The sequence below is a fragment of the Vombatus ursinus genome, unplaced genomic scaffold (genome assembly GCF_900497805.2).
Source record: "Vombatus ursinus unplaced genomic scaffold, bare-nosed wombat genome assembly UNPS02014832.1, whole genome shotgun sequence".
Taxonomy (NCBI): domain Eukaryota; kingdom Metazoa; phylum Chordata; class Mammalia; order Diprotodontia; family Vombatidae; genus Vombatus; species Vombatus ursinus.
The window spans coordinates 50,206,903-50,222,562 of NW_020954610.1; the positions used below are offsets into that span (position 1 = coordinate 50,206,903).

At 42.5% G+C, this 15,660-nt stretch overlaps 1 long non-coding RNA gene across 1 annotated transcript; it reads left to right on the top strand.

Moving 5' to 3' along the window:
- The first annotated feature begins 9 nt into the window (after nt 1-9).
- On the top strand, nt 10-12,338 carry LOC114025746. Its single transcript, XR_003567067.1, has 4 exons — nt 10-85; nt 387-517; nt 9,262-9,670; nt 12,115-12,338. It is a non-coding gene; the product is annotated as an uncharacterized LOC114025746 (long non-coding RNA).
- Nucleotides 12,339-15,660: the final 3,322 nt, after the last annotated feature.

Consider the following 15,660-nt stretch of genomic DNA (forward strand, 5'->3'; position numbering starts at 1 on the left):
GAGAAGCTCGGCTGGGATTGCGATACGGGGTGAGACAGTCACATGGGCTCCGGGAGAGAGGGGGTCTGAACGCCCGAGTTGGAGTGTAAGAGCTGGGGGCGGGAGGCGGAGCTGGGAGAGAGGAAAGACGCTGGGGCTGGGGCTGGGGGAGCTCTGGAGGGAGGAGGGGCTGGGGCTGCTGGAACAATAGAGCAAAGAATTTCTGGGGAAGAGGACGAGGAGGAGAAAGGGGGTGGTGCTGAAAGGGGGGGCACGCCGTGGAGGAGGGACAAAAGACCAAATTGTACATTTTACTGGCCCCAGGCCAGGGGAGGCGTGGCTGGTTATCAGGTAGTTAGCATACACATACACATACAGTTTACGGCACACTCTTACTGTTCCTATAGATCTATGCAGACCTTCCTGATAACAAATAACTAGGAGGATAAGGGGTTCCTCCTGACCTGAGGCAGAAAGACGGGAGGAACTGTCTGCTTTGCGAGGTCAGCCAAAATCTCCCCGCCACCGGGCCCCTAGGGTGAGTAATATAGTTCCTTCTCGTCCCCTTTCACAAAGGGATTTTCCTTTAGTTTCTCACCTCCTTAGCCCTTACATGCCTAGTGGGGAACAAGAGAAAGACAGAAACCACACTGGAGGTCACTGCGGGATACCGTGGAGATAGGAGTAAAGCGTGTTGTAGAGAGATTGGTATTTTCAGAATTTATGATTTTGTGAGGACTAGTCAGAGCTTCATTACGCGGATTACAGGATAACCAGGTGAAACTTTACAGTCAGAAGGCCCCAAATTCCCCTCACTCTCCCCTCCCCAGATGCTGATCTCAGGTCTGCAGCTAGCTTCAGTGCATGACCTTGGACAAGTCACTTATCTTCCCTGGGGACGGTTTCCTCCTCTTTAAAATGAGAGTACTGGATTGGATGATCTCAAAGGCTGCTTCCTGCTTTGGCTTTCTCTATAAATCCCAGTGACTCAACCTTTATGGTTGATGGTTCCTGCCAGGTACTGCTATCATCCTTTGTTCCTCCCTTGAGGATTGTATCATGTGAGAGAGTTCCAGGCTGTTTGGAAGTAGTTCCACCAATGACTGATTTCTTATCCTCTCTCACATGGATGGGGAGAGGTGAGTGTTATATGCAAAAAGAGGTAGAAGGAAATCAGTAGGGCTATCTTCGTCATCCCCACTGGGAAGTAGAAGCCAGGAAAGAACAGATCCCCACTTCTTTTTAGAAACACAGATACCTCTCCTTTTGAGGGAATTATAGTTGTTAAATGGGGCCTTCTTTCTTCTGAAAGTAGATCTGTACGGGGATAGGCAGAGTAAAACTGTAATCTCTGGTATATAATTTCAGGGGTGGTAGAAAAGAAGCTGGAGGTCAAAAGAGGAGGGGAAATAGTAGTTGGTTAGAGGAATTAGAGGAAATTTGGGGAGTATCAATTTAGTCTGGATTCTACTCAAAGGGTCCTGAAAGCCAGTTTCTTCATAATGTTTCTAGACAAGCTGGACATCTTTCAGGAGACAGGGTACTTCAGAACCTCCTCTTGCCCTTGGAGCCCAACTTCAGTGGAAATAGGAGAGAAGCCTCTGGGCTGAGTTATTGCGGAGGATATGGGAAGTTACCCTAGGCAAAACCTCAAATGGAAAAGAGCCTAAAGGCTCTTAGGAGTTCCTAAAGAGTCCCCAGGCAGAGGGGAGAAGGAGTCAGGCTTCCTTTGGCTTTAAAAGTCTCAGAACTAAAGTAGAGGAGTGAGACAGAATGAAGAGAGGTTTTCAAAACTGAGAGAACCCCTTATCTTTGATTCACAAGGGATGAAAACCCCACATTATCCAAAGCAGCCACTGAAGTAGGAGTTTATAACTCTCCAATATCTTCCAATAGAAATTGCTTTTGGGGGAAACAACATAGGAAAGGCTCACAAGAATGATTGTGAGTTCAGAGGACTGACAGGAAAGTATGCCTCTTATAAGAGGTGGTAGCAGAATGTGGCATATTTTTTCAGACATAACCAATGTCATGGAATCATAGATTTAGGGACCTTTGAAGTCATTTAGTTCAACTCCTTTATCTTACAGATGAGGAAATGGACAAAAGAGGTTGTGACTTGCCCAAGGTCACACAGGTGACAGAGACAAATTTCGAACCCATATCTTCTGACTTCAAAGCCCTTTCTACTGTCAGAGTATAATTTTAAAAAAGGAATATAATTCCATTGTTATTTCCTCTTCCAAAATAAATCTGTGCTGGTGTATTTTGGTTAACTGTATTTTGTTATAAGAGACGGTTCTATGGGGAAAGTGAAGTTATAGCAAAGTGACAGTAGTAATGTTAGAAAGAAAAAAAGACCATTAAGACAACTTTTTTTTTTAAAATAAAGGAACTACTTTTGAAAGAACAACTAGGGAGATCTGTGCATCAGAATTTCAAGAGAGCAGAAAGAGTAGAACTCTCCAGACTTGAATAAATCCCTTAGACGACTTCAAAGTTTCCCAGTTTCCTTTTCGATTTGGCTTTCCCCCTCTCCTTCCTCTGGAGTTCGAGGAAGGAACTGAAACAGGTTCTTCCCACAAAGCCAGTTCTCTTTGAAAAGGCTTCTGAAGCACAAAACCTCCCCCAGGGTTAGGCTACAGTGGACTCAATCCTTTGCAGAGCCTTTATTAGTGGTGTGGACACCAGGGTGCAGTGCTCCCTGGGCAGATTCATGCAAGCCTGGCACAGTCATAGAATTATAAGATTTTTAATCAGGACAGGACCTTAAAAATCATTCAGCTTAATCTTCATTTTACAATGGGGAAACTGAGGTCAAAAGGACTTGCTCAAACCATGTAACTAGTTAGAGGCAGAGCAAGTACCCTAACTCAGGCTTGCTGATGCTCTCTTTGATGTAGGACAATGTAGTGCTATTCCCAAAAGCTAAAGAACAGAGGGATAGGTCACCTTAGTTCAACATACCCTGGATCCTCACAACAACCTCATGAGATAGGTACTTCAGATATTATTATCCACATTTTACAGATGAGAAAACTGAGATTCAGGGAGTTTAACTGAGCTAACCAGGGCCACACAGCTAGTAAGTGTCAGAGCCAGCATTTGAACTCAGGTTTTCCTGATTTCTATTTTAGTGTTCTACCTATTATGAAAGAAATCTTGGAGGAGTAGCTAGTGAGCCACAGGGCCTTGGGAGAGATAGGAAGGGGAGGTGGAAATTACAATCTTCCCCTCCGCCCCAATACACACACCATAGATGGGCCTAGAGGCCCATAGGACTTCATCAATCTTCCCTTGTGGCTCATTACTATTTCATAAGGACTGAGTAAGCTATGGGCCAGCCTCTATGCAGAAGAGTTCTAGGATACGGTGCCTAGCCTCAGAGTAACAGATGTTCTAAGGTAGCCAGATGTATATCTTATATAAGAAACTTGTATCAGCAGCCTGCAAATCTTTCCATGCCTAAGTCAATGGTCTTTTCATAGTGAGTGCCCAGTAGTGTTTGCAAACTGATATATACCCCATGTCTCTTGGGAACTATTGGTCTCAGCGTCAGCTAGGGGAAAGGGCAGCAGGGCCCCGCGTCCTTTGTTTCTGGCAAACTCCATTCTCTTTGAAGAGAAGCAATTTCTCCCCCCCCCCCCCCGCTCCCTGGGGACCCTCACCTTTCCTGTCCTCCTCTTATAGGTTTGGCTTTACACTGTGGGTCACACACATCTGGCATTCTGTGGCCAGAGCAGCTCTGGCTGCCAAACACAGTCACGAGGTCCTGATGAGCTGACAGGAATCAGTCACCAGGTCTTGGGTAAAGGCTGCCAGAAGGCTAGAATTTAGGAGAAAGAAAGGGTTGAAGCTCTGCATCTCCAGTTATATCAGGACAAGAAAAGGAGGAAGGAGGATGGTGTGGGATGGAAGGAAGGATGTATTTGCCCCCTCCCATGTCCAGATTCCTATGAAGCTGTTGACCAAATGTTCCCTTCTGTAGTGCAATGGGAGGAGAGAAAACTCACAAGCCAAGGGGAAAAAAAAAGAAATTCAGCAGCAATGGTATATGGGGCAGGGGCAGGGGAGAAGTAAAAGTAGGGGGAAGATGGTGAGCCTCGAGTTTGGCCAACTGAACACAAGGAGAATTGATTTCAGAGGGAGACTCCAAAAGGCAGGCTGGACCAATTCCCGGGAAGCCAGATTCTCTCCTGCTGTTCTCTACCACTGCACCCCCATCCCCCACTGGAAAAAGGACAAAAAGTACCAGTTATCCCTCCAAGTTTCATTTCATAATAGATAGAACACAGAAATTGAAATCTGGAGAACCTGGATTCAGATGTAGTTCTGACATTTAGCTAGCTGTGTGACCCTGAGCAAGTAATTTAACTTCTCTGAGCCTCAGTTTCCTTATCTGTAAAATGGAGATAATAATGCCTGAAGTATCTTTCATACAAGGTTGGTGTGAGGATCAAATGAAGTGGTTATGTAAGATGCTTTGCAGATTTTAAAAGACTATTAATGGCCATCATGATACTTTTCTCTCTTCTATAGAACATTTCCAGACACATTTCCTAATACTAATAATTTTTGTTCAGTCGTGTCTGACTCTTTATGACCCCATTTGGAGTTTTCTTTGCAAAGATGCAGGAGTGGTTTGCCATTTCCTTCTCCAGCTCATTTTACAGATGAGGAAACCGAGGCAAACATAGTTAAGTGACTTGCCCAGGGTCACATAGCTAGTAAGTGTCTGAGGCCACATTTGAACTCAGGTCTTCCTTTCTCCAGGGCTAGTGCTCTATACACAGCACCACCTACTTGCCCTTATACTAATAATATTAGCCAGCATTTATATAGCACTTTAATGTTTGCAAAGTGCTTTACATATATTACATCATTTGATTCCCACAACAACCTTATGAGATAGGTGCTACTATTTTCCCTCTTTTATGGATGAAGAATGTGAGATAGCATTTTAACTGTCTTCTTGACCAGATCCAGTGCTTGGAGTCCATTGTACCACCTAGCTTTCTTTTCCTTTTCCACTTCTAAGGGCCCAACTCTGCCTTAGAAAGCTTCTCCACCTTAGCTTTCCCCTTTGTCCTTGACAAGAAAGAGGTTCCTAGATACTAATTATTTGGAGAAAATAACAAAACAGGATAATCTCATTATGGGCTCCCTAGATGTTGGAGTTCTGTACAGATAGTTTCTCTGCAAAAAGTTGGAGACAACTCTTGCCTCCTTCTAAGTAGGTCTGAGGCTGTCAGACGGAAATGGGTCTGGGCTAGGGTTCGAGTTCGAGTTGTCTAGATAGAAAGATATGGGGGCAGCTAAGTGGTGAAGTGGATAGAAGCTTGGAATCAGGAAGACTCATCTTCCTGAGTTCAAATCTGCTTCAGGGGGCAGCTAGGTGGCACAGTGGATAGAGCACCGGCCCTGAAGTCAGGAGGACCTGAGTTCAGATCCGGCCTCAGACCAAATACTTGACATGTACTAACTGTGTGACCTTGGGCAAGTCACTTAACCCCGAATGCCCCCCTCCCCAAAAAAATCTGCTTCAGGCTCTTATTAGCTTCATAAGTTACTTAACTCTGATTGCCTCTCCTCCCCCCCCCAAAAAAAGAAAGAAGGAAATGGGAACATTGGTTCATTCTCACCCCATTTTCTGCTTTATAGAGGACAGAAACTAGATTTTTGTGCTCCCTTCACTCTGTATCTCTTCTGTGTCTGATTTCAACTCCGCGAAACAAGATGCCCCCTAGAGCCACCCCTCCCCAGCCCTTTCCTGCCTCTTTTGCTGTGTGTTGTTCTCCTCTCCCATTAGATTGTAAGCTCCTTCAGGGCAGGGACTGTCTTTTTTTTTTAATTAGATCCCTACCACTTAGCACAGTGGCTGGCACATAGAAGGAACTTAATAAATGTATTGGATTGGGGTTATTAAACCTGCTGAACTCCTAGACCCCTCCCTGAAGCTAGCATATGGATGTGCTCTACATCCATATGATGCCAGGCATATGATCTAGCAACTCAGTCTGCTACTGCTCCCTCCTTCCCTCCTGATATACATGCTGCCTTTCTTGAGGGAAGATGACTCACCATCGTTAATCAATTGTTCTTTTCTAGTCATGGTGGACTCATATTGAGTCATCTACATTCTCTCATTCTGCCCCCCTTGTGATGAATGACACATATTTGTAACATTGTGGATGGATTAGAAGTCAGCCTGATCTTTTTTCTGTGCATGGCTGACTGTCCTGAATGGAGATCAACCCCACTCAACCTTGGCTTCATTAACATAGTCTCCAGCCATTTTGTCCATTTCCAAGTAAAAATAATGATTAAGAACCCTTTGTTGACTCTCCTCCCTGCCACGTGAGGCTTGTCTGGGCTTCTTTTAGAATGGGGAAGGGAAAGGAAAGGGATAGGAATAAGCATTTTATGTAGCTTCTCCTATGTGCCAAGCACTGGGCTGGTCTCAGTATTAATTTTTTAAAAATTATATTAATTAATTTTTATTTGTTTATCTTTATCTTATCTCATTTGATCCTCATAACAACTGTGAAATATCTGCTGTTGTTATCCTCATTTGGTAGTTAAGGAAACTGAGGCAAACAGAAGTTAAGTGACTTGCCCAGGGTTACATAGGTAGTAAGTGTCCAAGGCTGGATAGGGATGGCATTCATGCTGGAAAAGAATGATTAGCCTCAATGGGTTGAGATAATATAAAGACGAAGATTAAAGTGAGCCAAACCAGTAGAGCGCTATCTACTGTAACGTCAGTATTATAAAAATGAACAATTGAAAACTTTAATAAACTGAGGGAGAATGGAGTGAGCAGATCCAGATCAATTTGTACAATAACAATGCGATAAAGACATTTTTGAAAGCCGCAAGAACTATAATCTATACAATAACTATCCACGATTCCAGAGGTCCTGTGAGAAAACATACTGATCACCTCTCACAATGAAGTGAACGATTTAGGGTACAGAATGAGACATACATACACACACAAACATATATATTAACTGTATGCACGTGTATGTATAGGCATATGTATATGTATAATCAAGGGATGTATGGGATGTTCAGGAAGGGCTAGCACCTCTGGTGTTCAGGGTTGCTCATCTACCTTTGATGTCTACCTGGCACCTAACTCTCACCAGTGGTTCCAAGAAGCTGTAGCATGAGCAGCAGCCACACCTTAGTAAAACTGTCTTAGACCAGGTTGAAGATAATGGACAAGTCTCAAACTCCTCAGTGAATTAGGGGATGTCTGCCCCAATCATATGAAGACTTCCCTGGGCGGAATGGGTAGATGAGAACAATTTGTTCCAGCGGCCATGAAGGCAGCAGAAACAGGCACTGTGATGCATCAAAGATTGCCAAGGTCATCTACTACATCCTGAGCTATCGCCGGTTGTCTTGACTTTTGTCCTGCCACTGGACTTCAGTGACTCTGGATGAGAGAGTGAAGCTGACGACTTTGTGCAACTCCTCCTCACTCAAATCTAATTCACCCATGAGTCAAGACATCATGGTGACCATGATGTCATTGGTCCCTTTTGAAAATGAAGGACAAACAATGACCACAACATGTATAATCAAGCAACACAAAACCTCCCATTGGTTTCATATACACATAAATATACATATACACACTGTATTGGCTGTATGCATGTCTGTGTGTGTGCATGTGTGTATTTGTGTGTATATGTATATATGGGGGGATAGAGTAGAGAGAGAGAGATATGTATACAACCAACGAGGGATTTTGTTTTACTTGAGGATAAATATTACAAAAAATTTGTTTTTCCTTTTTTTCAGTGGCTTAGGAGGATGGGAGTTAGAGAAAACAGATTTGTGTTACTTATTTTAAATACAGAGAGATGGGGGAGAAGGGGAACTACAGATGTGGAATGTTCCATAAACTCTCAGAGGAGGTCATTATATTGCAAGTTTTTGCTTAATTGTTTTACTTTGTTTTATAAAAGAACTCCAACAAAGGGGTAATCTATAAATGTTTGTAATATAAAAACAAAATACATCAGTAAAACCTAAAAAGTAAAGACCTAAAGACAGTCCATTGACTCAGACCAATGGACTAATAATGTCTGTCAGGGTCCTCCTCCTCCTCTTTTGCCTTCCTGTCCCCATACCCCATTCCTAGCCCTGCTGAAGGATACTCAGAATCCTTATTTCACTTCAATCCTTAGTCCATTCACTCCCTTCCTAGCGGTATTGGGTTATTCCCCTCTAGGGGGAGTTGAAAGAGAAGTTATCAAATCCACATCTCACATTTTACAGATGAAGAAACTGAGGCCAGAGAGGTGAAGACTTTTCCAAAGTCACACTGGTCAGCCTTAGCAGAGCCAGAATTTAAACCCAGGTCTTCTAATACCAAGTCCTTCTATGCCAAGACAGATCTTCCCTCGCCTTTTCAGTTGGTCCTCCTGTGGCTGAGGAAGATGGAGCCCTGCAGTCATATGCCAGAATGTTCAGGTTCCTGAGACCTGTCCCTCCCTATATGATTTCCTTTCTTGGATATGTTTGTGTTATTGCTTCAGCCTTTTGCTTCCAGGGTGGGAGTGTGACCAGTCCTTGTTCGCCCATTTTCACTGAGAATAATGGTGCTTGCCTGACAAACTAGACAGCATCCAGGAAGGGAACAGGGCCCTTGTCCACTCAGGGAGAATGGGTAAACCCAGCTCTCTCTTCCTGCCCACCCCCAAGGCTGATGGTTCCACTTCTCCAGCTGTCATTCATTTCCTTTTCCTCTCCTTGCCCCCCATCAATGTAGCATGAAATTCCACGTCAGTTCTTGTCATGGCAAATGTCATGATTGATCATTGTGTCCCCAGGGCCTTCCCAAATCCAGTCTGTCCTTGGGGAAGCTTGAAAAATGCCTGTTGTCAGTGAGAGGGCAGCATTTCTGAAACCAGGGCTCCTGTGTCCAGTGGATAGGCTAGCTTGGAACAGGAGAGCATGGTTCACATCACCTCTCTTAACTCTGGGCAGCATGTTGTGGTAGATAAGGCATCGGATTTGAAGTTAGGAAGACCCGAATTCAAATTTCACCTCAGACATTACTAGCTGTGTAACTCTGGGCAAGTCATTTAACCTCAGCCTCAGTTTCCCCTTCTGTAAAATGAAGGTCCCTTCCAGTTTTAAATTATGATCTGGGCTCCCCTTCTGCTCTTGTCCTTGGTTTGTGCTGTATATGCTTGAGGTTTTTCTTTTTTTTTTAGTAAAATCTTCTCTGATAAATCTTACATTCATTTCTCCGCATCTTCATAGGAATTCTTGGAGGTGGAAAGGAATCAGGCTTCCCCCATCAGACCAGGAGCTTCCTGAAGGCTTGAAATACATCTCTTCCCCTCTTCTGTATCCTCTTTATGGTGCCCAGGAAAGGGTTCTTTTTGCAAGTGGGGAAGGGAGAAGAAATACTTTCCTCTTGATAAAATCAATGTTCAGAGGTGGTCTGGGTTGCTCAGAGTTAGAAGAGGACCTGGATGCCAGAAGATTCCTCCCAAGAATTTCCTGAGACCTGGAGAAAATTCTCATTCCTAGAATGACTCAAGAGGCAGAGGAATTATCCTGAGATCACCTGGAGACCTGCAGGCAACAGGAGAAGGGAAAAGAAGATTAATCTGATAAGACCATGTCTACTCAAGTAAAGAGACCTGGCATGTACATAGCTATCTTGGTTAGTTTTGGGGTTTTTTTTTTGTTTTTGTTAGGCAGTGGGGTTAAGTGACCTGCGCAGGGTCACACAGCAAGTGTTATGTGTCTGAGGCCGGATTTGAACCCAGGTCCTCCTGACTCCAGGGCCGGTGCTCCATCCACTGCACCACTTAGCTGCCCCTGTCTTGGTTAGTTTTAAAAAACACCCTTGGAATCTCCTTGCTTTCCCAGGAGGCAGATTCACCCATTTTCTTTAGGGTAAGCATCATAAAGGTTATACTTTGGTAGGGTGAAAGGCCTTGCGTCTTGAAAGGAAATCTGCCCTTTTAACAAACTTAGTAAGGCCTAAGCAGAGACAGGAGGGAGATAAGGTAGGTGGGACCTCAGAAGAGTCAGGGAAGACCTGTGCAAGAAGGGAGTTTAGAAGCTGAGTTAGGGATGTCTAATGAGATTTTAGGACTAGCAATTCTTTTCTTTCTCTAGCCTAGGAAGAGGTGGTAGGGTAGATATTACAGCTTGGGAAAGAGACTGAAACAAATGTGAATGGAGAAAGTCCTTGGGGAAGGTGACTTTGATGGATGAAACCTGGGATCAAATAACTTCTTTGCCAGTGAGCACCCCAGAATGAGCAGACAATATTTTCTTCAGTCCCTGGGTCCCTTCTCATATACATAGGGGCTTATGGGTAATGATATTGATGTCTTTGGACCAAGCAGGATGAATGAATATCCTAGAAGTGAAATGAAACAGCAATAATCCACCAGGGTTTGCTTCTGCTTCCAGATAAATCCAGCTGGACTGGGGCCTTTGTAGAGAGAAGTCACTTCATCTTGTATATATATATATGTGTGTTCTGGAATATTGTCTACAGATGACAGAATACTTTTTTCTGTATACAAGGGTTCGTAAGTGCTCATTTGAAATAGGCAAGCCTTGGCCATCATTCCATCTACCCTAGGTATTTGTGTTCTTGGGAGGGAGAACCTTCGAATTTCCCTGTCTTTATTTCTTTGTGCATATATTAATAGGTAGTATGGAGTGAAAAGAGCATCAAACAGCATCAGATGAAACTTGCATTCAAATCCTGCCTCTGACACATACTCTGACAGATACCCCCAAAAAGTACACATGATACATTTTAACCTGAACTTGAACTTGAACTTGAAAGTGCTAAATAAATTAATGTTCTGATAACAAGGATAACTATAGCTAGTTTTTATATAGTTCCTGAATATTTGCAAAGCACTTTACAGATATTATCTCATTTCATACTCACAAAAACCCTGGGAGGTAGATGTTATTGTTTTCCCCATTTTATAGATGTGTAAACTGAGACCAGAAGAGTTAAATGACTTGCCTAGGGTCATACACAACTAGATGTGTCTGAAGCAGGATTGGAACATTCCTGACTCCTAGAAGAAGTCAGAGCTCAATGCACTGCTTCATGTAGGTCACCACATAACTGCCCCTAAGCTATTACTGTCTTCCCAATAGAATGAGAAGCCCACTGAAGACAGAGACCGTTTCGTTTTTGTCTTTTTATGCCCAGGACCTAACATAATGTCTTGTACACAGTAGGGATTTAATAAATGTTTCATCATTTGAACTGGCTGTCTGCAAGGTTTCTGCAAATGGCAGTGTTATCTGTGTTAGCTAGTAATGGGTACACCATCAAAGCAGGATAAGCCTCATCCCTGAAATTACACATTTAGAGTTTCATTCCTTTGGCTTATCTGAAACCCACTGAATGGAGGGGTCAATTTGTACACTGTTTTCTGTTTTTGAATCAGAAGAGCCCTCAATGACAAAGTCTCTTCTCTCGCCAAACCTCAGTCTTTGATTATTTCTACCATCAGCTTCCTTTTCTTCTACTCACAAAGCCGTTGAATAAAGTTGGAGGAAGTCTCACGACTGTGCTGAGTGGATACATTACAAATTCTTGTTTTCAACTTCAACTGGACTCTCACTGCAGCAAGGCAGTCCTTGGATTCCTCCCTAGCTCACTAACCATGGAAGCTCTTCCAGACCTTTTCTAATCTCCTCAAGCCCCTTCACACAGGGGTATGCTGGTGAATGTTTAACAACCAGCTTCCCCCCCCCCCAAAAGTACACATGACACATTTTAAAATTTAATGTACATCATTAACATTTTCTCCAACACTTTCTTAAGTCTGGACAATCCACAAAGTACAAATCAAGCCCTAATTTGTAACATTTTTCTGACTTTTGAGGGGTAAATGTTCACACTGAAAATTTAACAGTTGGCTTTCGGGAGCCGGAACAAGCTGGTTCCAAAATACCCATGTCCCATACTTCCTCCTAACCCTCCCCCCACCCCCTTCAGCTGAAGACCTTGCCTCTTACTGTAATGAAAAAAAAAAATTAAGGCTAATGTAGCACTCACTTTTTCTATTCTCTTCATTTTAAAACCCTTTGACATCTCCCATTCTCTTTCCTTTCCCCTAGGTGGCCCTTCTCCTTGCCAAGGCCAATCTCTCTACATGTGCCCTTGATCTCATCACCTCCTTTTTCTCCAGAAGATTTCATCCTCAATCAACTCCCTCCCCTTGAGTCTTCAGCCTCTATTAACTGATTAATTTCCTACTGACTTTAAAACATGCCCAATCTCCCCATCCTTAAAAAGCTTCACTAGCTAGAGAGGATGTGGGAAAACTGGGCACTAATGCATTGTTGATGGAGTTGTGAACTGGTCCAACCATTCTGGAGAACAATTTGGAACTATAGCCAAAGGGCTATAACACTGTGACACAGCAATACCACTATTAGGTTTGTTTCCAAAGAGATTTTAAAAAAAGGAAAAGGATCTATTTGTACAAAAACATTTATAGCAGCAGCTCTTTTTTTGTGGTAGCAAAGAACTGGAAATTGAGGGGATGCCCATCAATTGGGGAATGGCTGAATAAGTTGTGGTGCATGATTGTGATGGAATACTATTGTACTGTAAGAAAAGTCAAGTGGGATGGTTTCAGAAAAAACTTGGGAAGACTTATATGAGATGATGAAAAATGAAATAAACAGAACCAGAACATTGTACACAGTAACAGCAATACTATAACAATGATCAAGTGTGAACAACTTAAATACTCAAGACAATGATCTAAGGCAATTGCAAAGGAATCATGATGAAAAGTCCTACCTATCTCCAGAGAGGGAACTGATGAACTCCGAGTACAGATTGAAGTATAATTTTTCAGTTTCTTTATTTTTTTTGCACTCTTCTCCTCTCCCTCTATACCAAGTATTCTTAACTTGGGGTCCACAGACTCCCTACTCTGTAAGGTCTTTGATAGATTTCAAGAAACCTATAAACTTAGATGGGAAAAATTTACATCTTTATTTTCACTACCCTTGAACTGAAATTTAGCATTTCTTTCAATCATGAAACCATTATTTTGAGGTGTTCATAAGCTTTACCAGACTGCAAAAGGGATCCATAGCACCAAAAAGTATAAGAAACCCTGCTGTTTTCTTCATAAACTCATCAGCTCCCATGGGTTTAACTATTATCTCTATGTAGACGACTCCCAGATCTGTATTTCCAGAGCCAGTTTTTTTCCCCCAGCTTGTCCTGCCAATTAATTCAAAGTGGATGTCCCAGAGACATCTTAAACTCAACATGTCTAAAATTAAACTTATCTTTCTCCTTAAACCTTCTCTTTTTCCAGTCTTCTCTATTTTTGTTGAAAGCACCTTTCCCCTGACTCAGGTTCATAATCTCAACATTATCCTGGATTCCTCACTTTCCCTTGGCCCCCGTATCCAATTGATTGCCAAATTTTGTCTTTTCTACCTTCACGGCATCTCTCAAACATGATCCCTTTTCTCCATTCAAATGGCTACCACCTTAATTCAGGCCTTCATCACCTCTTACCTAGATAATTGCAACAGCCTCCTTATTATTTCTCACCACTCATCATCCCACACACTGCTGTGAAAATAATTTCCTTTAAGTACAGATTTGACCATGTGATTCCCTTCCCAACCAACTCTACTGTTTCCTATTGCCTCTAGGACAAAATAGAAACTCTTCTGTTTAGTTTTTAAAACCCTGCACAACCTAACCCCAACTGATCTTTCCAGCCTCAATGTACGTAGTTCCCTTTCCACATCCTTCTGTCCATCCAGACTGGCCTTCTTTCTGTTCTTCACACAAGACACTCCATTTTTCCTGTCTCTGTATCTTTGTCCTGGATGTTTTCCATCCGTGGTGCTTTATTAAGCACCTATTATGTGCTAGGTGCTGGAATTCACTGGAACTTCTTCCTTCCCTCTCCCTCTAGAGTCCTTTTGTCTTTCTGAGGAAACTCAGGTACCATCATCCTGTTAACATGAAGCCTTTCCTGATCTTTCCAATTGTTAATATCCTCCCTCCCAAACTACCTTATATTTAACTACTTTGTATCTATTTGTATTTATTAACTTTTTATTTATGATGTCTTTATATTTTTATATGTACTTTTTCTTTCCCTCATTAGAATGTGAACTTCTTTCAGGTAGGGATTATTTAGTTCCCTGTGTTTGTATCCACAAGCACCCAGTTCTTAATAGATGCTGGTTGACTGAAGCATTGAACTTTTCTTCACTGTGAGTAGGTTATCAGAACCTTTCCAAGGCTTTAAGGCAGGTTTTATAGGACAGTCAAGAGGACAGAACATAAGAAGACTGAATGTCTTGGGCAGAGGGTGGAGGGTGGGAAGGAGGGGGAAAGAAACTGTAACAGGCAGGAAGGATGATTAGGGAAGGCCTAGAACTCTGTTGCAGTAGTTAATCTTCTGTAGATCCATGCAATTACTGTTATAGGATCATCTATCATATCCCAGGCTCAAGATCTTTTTAGACTGTTGGTAGCAAAAATTCTGTGAAAAAAAAAACAAAACCTGTCTCACTTTCAAAAACAACCACACCAGGGAACAAACTGGCAAGAAACAATGCAGATGTGTGTAGTATAATGAAAATAATCCTGGTCTGGGAGTCAGGAGAGTTGATGGTTTTGGTAAAGGCTAGCTGTATGACCTTGGGTAAATTACTTAACCTCTCTGGGCCTCAGCTTTCTCATCTATGATGTGACAACAGAGTTGAAAGATTCCTTCCAGGACTTAGATTTTTTCAACTTACCAGGTGCTTTCTGGTGCCTCAGTCCACTGATTTTCAGTATTCCTGAAATGGTATTTATGTTCCTCCAAAACCATTTATTCATTCAACAAACACATATTAAGCATCTACTATGTACATACCACTGTTCTATGCATTGAATGAGATAGGAAATTTAGATAAGATACCATCAAAATCCTCTTGAAGATAGTAATGAAAGTAGGGAATAAGATGCAAACATTTTGTTTGTTTCCAGATGAGAAAAGGAGCAGGAGAAAGTAGAAGTCAGGTGAGAAGGTCAGGAGGGTCTCTTTCCAACTTTTCTAACTTAACTTTTACACAGGGAAGTTCTTTTCTTTAAAATTTTTTTCTCTGTGTGGCCCTTGATAATAGCCTTACCTTTTAATGCATTCAAAGAAGAGAGACTGTCTCTGTTCGAAATTCACATTCCTTGATTGGCTTGAGTAGGACAATGAAAAGAGTTCTGAAGTCAGAGGATCTGGGCCCAAATCTCACCTCTGACACTGTCTACCTGTGTGATCATGGGCAAATAACTAAACCTCAGCGTGCCTCAGTTTCTTTGTCTGGAAAATGAGTGGATTGGATGAAATGGCTTCTGAGGTCTCTTGGCACTCTCGAACTATGCTCCGATGACCCAGCCATTGACTATTGGGCTAGGATTTTGCTGCTTCTTTCCCAACATCTCTGCACTGATGACAGTGATCTGGGCCCCTGGTACTTGGCTGCTACCTTCTTTCATCAGAGAAGAGGATGGGGGGGGTGGTAGTGGGAAAAGGAGGTTCAGACAGATATATTGAACTTAGAAACATTTACTATTTTCTCCTTACCTGTTTTGGTCTGACAAAAGAGAAAGTGAAAGTGGAGGAAGAAAGCCTGTAG